Source organism: Bison bison, unplaced genomic scaffold (genome assembly GCF_000754665.1).
Source record: "Bison bison bison isolate TAMUID 2011002044 unplaced genomic scaffold, Bison_UMD1.0 scf7180017864494, whole genome shotgun sequence".
Lineage (NCBI taxonomy): Eukaryota > Metazoa > Chordata > Mammalia > Artiodactyla > Bovidae > Bison > Bison bison.
The window spans coordinates 1465778-1471148 of record NW_011495053.1 but is presented as its reverse complement, the minus strand read 5'-3'; positions in this window follow the sequence as shown (position 1 = coordinate 1471148).

Here is a 5371-nt window from a genome sequence, read left to right as displayed (position 1 = left end):
AGCCAAGACACAGGTTCTTGCCCAGCAGCAACCACTGCCAAGCCTGTGGGGCTGGAAATGGATTAAATGAGTTGTAAAGGCATGTGTGGTGAGGCCTCCCTGTGGGGTTCAGTGAGGGCAGGGCCTGGCTGCACATGGGCCCCTGGAATAGAGCCTGTCTCTTTCTCATGCTGGTAGACAGCTAGTCCTTGATGACGTTTGGTGAAGAAGTGTCTGTGCAGCGTCTGCCCAGTCTCTGTTCTAGGCATTAGCAAGGGTCAAGGGAAGAAATGGCCCCACCAACCTGTAGAAGCTTTCCTAGGAAGGGAAGCCCGGCTGTCAGCAAACAGTGTGACTGCAATACAACGTGACCAGGGCAAAGGGGAAATGCGAGCACCAGTGGGATTAAAGAGGAAGAAAGAGCTGAGGTCCCGGGGGAGCAGGCTCACCCCAGGGTGGGGTCCGACCTGCGCACTCGGAGCCCACACACCCCTCCTGACCCCACCCTCTGTTTTTAAAAAAGCAGCAGGTGTCTTAAGTCATATGGCCTGTAAGCCTTTCACACTAATTGAAATTCAGTGGTAGTTTTCCTGTTTCTTGCAGACAAAAAAAAAAAAAATTAAAAAAGCAAAAACAAATAGCATAAAAATAGTGCTAAACTCCTGGGTGCTTCACCTAAGTATAGCAGATATTTGACCTAAGTATAGCAGATACTTAGCAAGGAAACAAGACCAGGAAGTTGTGGAAAGTAGGAAGGAGGGTGTTGTGGGTGTGGATCCAAGGTGCCATGTGCAGTCACTTAAACACGGGAAAGAGTCACGGGATGAAGGCGGAAAGGATTCTCTCCAGATCCGCTCCTGTTCTCACCTCTGCAGCGAAGCCTTCATGGTCTGGCCTTGGTCCCACGGTGTGCTTGTAAAAGCAGTGAAGAGATATTTTCCTTTTTTAATTCATTTTCAAATGTTTATTGAAGTATAGCTGGTTTGGGCTTCCCTTGTGGCTCAGCTGGTAAAGAATCTGCCTGCAATGCAGGAGACTCGGCTTCAATCCCTGGGTTGGGAAGATCCCCTGGAGAAGGGAAAGGCCACCCACTCCAGTATTCTGGCCTGGAGAATTCAGTGGACTGTATAGTCCACGGGGTTGCAGAGTCAGACACAATTGAGCAGCTCTCACTTCACTTCATAGCTAATTTGCAGTGTTGTGTTATTTACTTCTGTACAGCAAAGTACTTCGGTTATATACATTCTTTTTTAGTACTCTTTTCCATTATGTTTTATCATATGACATTGAATATAGTTCTCTGTGCTATACAGTCGGTCCTTGTTGTCTATCTGATATTTTCATATTCATTGGCTTCTTCCCGGGTTAGTCTGAAAGCAGACTTCACTGTGATCAGCGAGAGAGAAATTTTCAAATGTTAAGCAATGATTTCGTTCCTTTGAAGCTATGTTAAGTACTCAAAAGAACAGCTTTTGACATTCAAAAGCACTGTAATCCAGGCTTTTCCTCTATCGACAGAGACCCGTGGACTCTGTGTCCGGGCTGAGAATGAGTGATTTCAGACAGGAGTGCGCCCAGAGAGCAGGTACATTGTAGGTGCTCAAGAAAGGTGAAAATCATTCCTTTCTGCGGTCGCCCCAATAGCACTAAACTTTCCCTTCTCTTGTTTTATAGTCAAAGAGCGTGTTCCATTTCCCTAGGTACCATTTGTAGAATCAGGGCAAAGCAAATCCTCACATGTTTTTAGGAATTAACTGACTTAAAATACAATAAAACCCTGCAGTCTGTAAAATGTATTTGTATGAGTCTTCTCAACAGTAGTACCATCTCCCTAAAAGTGATCTGTGGTGTATCTGATAATGTGTGTGTTTTTATAAATCCAGGATTGTTTGAATCACCACAGCAGTCCTGCCTAGCCCAAGTCATCATCACATGTCTTCCCTGAATGTCCTTCTATGCCCTGCCCACAACACAGCACTGACAGTGTTTATAATAAAAGAGCAAAAACCAAGAAACTTCTAATTATCAACAAGATTCCTGTTCCCTGAAATTGGAGTTGGGTGACAGTATAACTTAGGAAACTGTACAGGCATCACTTTGGTAATCCCAAGTGCTTTCAAAATAGCTCCAACTGTGATGTCAGATAAGCATGATCCCTCAAAGTTAATTAATATATTATGTGTCTACATGCACATATGTGTTAGATTGTATATTTATAGCTTTATAGAATGGTCGATTAAGAATTTTCTAAACACCCCAAGTCTATGATCATAGTTATTTTTCAGTGAAAGCCATGTGTCTGCATATGAATAGAGGGCTTCCCAGGTGTGCTATTGGTAAAGAACCCACCTGCCAATGCAGGAGACCTAAGAGACACAGGTGTGATCCCTGGGTTGGGAAGATCCCCTGGAGAAGAGACAGGCTACCCACTCCAGTACTCTGGCCTGGAGAATTCCATGGACTGTATAGTCCATGGGGTTGCAAAGGGTTGGACATGACTGAGCGACTTTCACTTCACTTCACTTCTTCAAGATGATTATGAAATACATCATATACTTTTAAAAATTTTTAATTGGAACATGATTGCTTTACAGTGTTCTGTTAGGTTCTGATGTACAGAAAAGTGAATCAGCTATTTATGTACATTATCTTCTCCCTTTTGCACCTCCCTCTCATCCCCCATCTCACCCCTCTAGGTCATTACAGAGCACCATGCTGTAAAAATTTTTATGAATATATATAGCACTGCATTATATTGTACTACATGCATCCAAGTTAGTATACATGCCATGTGTATTTATAATATATAATCATTATATATTTTATATAATATGTGTTATGTATAAAATGGGACTTCCCTGGTGACTCACACAGTGAAGAATCTGCCTGCAGTGCAGGAGACTCAGGTTTGATCCCTGGGTCAAGAAGATGCCCTAGAGGAGGGAATGGCTACCCACTCCAGTATTCTTGCCTGGAGAGTTCCACGGACAGAGGAGCCTGGCAGGCTGTAGTCCAAGGAGTCACAAAGAGGCAGGCTACAGTCCATGGGGTCGCAGACATTCAGACATGACTGACCGACTAACACATATAAAATACATATATATTTATGTGTGTATTATTTAGTAATATAATATATATATATTATAGATCATGCTCAGTCGTTCAGTCATATCTGACTCTGCTATCCCATGGACTGTATGTAGCCAGCCAGGCTCCTCTGTGCATGGAATTTTTCAGGAAAAAATACTGGAGTGGGTTGCCATTTCCTCCTCTTGGGGATCTTCCCAATCCAGGGATCAAACACCATCTCCTGTGTCTCTTGCACTGCAGGGGATTCTTTACCACTGAGCCACTGGGGAAGCCCCTATAATATGTATAATTAATATTATATAGCATATGTATTATTATATATAATATGTATTTATTTTATGCATAGCATTTAATAATTAAATGTTGAAATTCAATACATACATGTATATTTTTTTGACTTCATATTCCACAATCTTTTGGTCAATTTGAAATTTGGAAAATACTATGCATAGGATATACACATACACATAAAAGATAGTGTAATGAGAAGAAATTGTAGTCCTTATAAGGATTTCATTTTTAATTTCTGAAAAGTTTTCCTAGATCAGCTGGCCTCAAAGCATCACTCACTGGAGAAGATGGAAGGCTGGACAGCTTTGGGAGTTTTCCAGTGTAGGGCAGTGACACCTTCAGTCTCATGTCCCTTGATGGAGGGGAGCAGCAGGGGTCATCTGTTACAGTCTGGAAACCCTACCCTTTAGCAGATGACCAAAATTGATTGGATAATGCGTTACATCTGATGAAACAACACCTGAATCAGAATCACAGATGACCTATCAAACAGAAGTTTGTTTTTTTTTTTTTGCCCCCAGAAATGTATCCAAATTGTACTGCCAGGATTTCATTGCTTATGACATTTAAAAGTGGAGTGTATGGAGCACTAAAAATACACTGTAGGGAACTACCCCGGCCTGGCAGAGAAATGTTCAAGAGCTTCAAAAGGTCCTTGCTATTTTTAATTTCCACTCTCACACTACCTTAGTGTGAGTAATACCTTTGCAGAGTCTACTATGTAGGCTGTTGCTGTGGCAAAGCTCCTCGGCCCCAAGAAACATCAAATAGGCTTCTAGAAAATTGCTGGTATGTTCTTTCCAGGGGCAGAGCAAATATCTCTGGTCAGGAGAGCTGGCGATTTAAAAATAACCATGGATGTGTAGCTTTATGCCAGACTCACTATAATATGTTACCGGAAACGTCCAAAATAACTGTTCAAAGTACCCACAACATTTACATTTGTCCTGGAATTGTAGCTATAAACCGGCTTCCAAGGCGAAGACAGTCGTTTTGAACTGCGGTCCTCTAAGTCCAGTCCCGTGTCTATGCTCCTGTTCGCTGTCCTTCCCCCGATGCCCGCAAGGAGGCAGTGTGGTGCGTGCACTGGGCTCCCGGCTCCGAGTCAGGACTTCCCCTGCCTCTCCAAATAATCAGCTTGTTTACCTGGACAATGCAGGTTATTAAACCTGCTCTGCCACAGTGTTGTAAAAGAGAAAAAAGTGAAACTAATTTTAAAATTAATAAAGTCAATAAAAGGTATCCCTGTTGGTGGATTTGAATGAAGGGGTGGTGATGCTTCTCAACCATTCACGAAGGGTCTCCTGGACCAGATCCTCCCACAGAGAGGATGCAAATTCCTTCTCTTTTTTAGCTCTCCACTCCAGATCGCTAACTTCTTCAAGTGAACTGTTCCTTAGGGCACCCTTAGTTCCTCTCCTTACTAATAGTCCTGCTTTAAAGATCAAAGTTTCTAGTCAAATTAAAAATCTATTCTTTGACTTTAAAATAAATGCTCATGCAACAAGCTGATGTTTGCAGGTATTTTCCATTACAGCTAGATAGACTGAGAGCTGCTAACCACGTCTTCTGTTTGAGCCTTTAAACTATTTTAAACCAGATTAAAGATGGGCATCTCTAAATTCATGTATGGTTTAGCATAGGATCCTTCTCAAGGGGAAAAATAAATTCCCTGGAGGTAACTTAAAAGATCTAAAGCTTCAGGAATGGAGACCACAAATGTCTGTTTAAGAGCTAAGTATTAACATAAAAATGGTCCATTTTAACCATAAAGTCATAGCTAAGTGGAAATCAAGACGGCCAGTTTGCCCCTCTCTCCAGGGAATCGAGACTCATACTCTAAGTGAGGCTGCAGGCTGGGTTAGTCATGGAAACACAATGTTTTTTTAATTAAATTGCACATCTTCCTGAGGCAATAGTGCATTAAAATCCAAGCAGATGAGAAATAATAGCCAGATCTCCATCCTTGTCTTTCGTGAAGTCATTACCATCGTCGGCTGATGATAAGGAG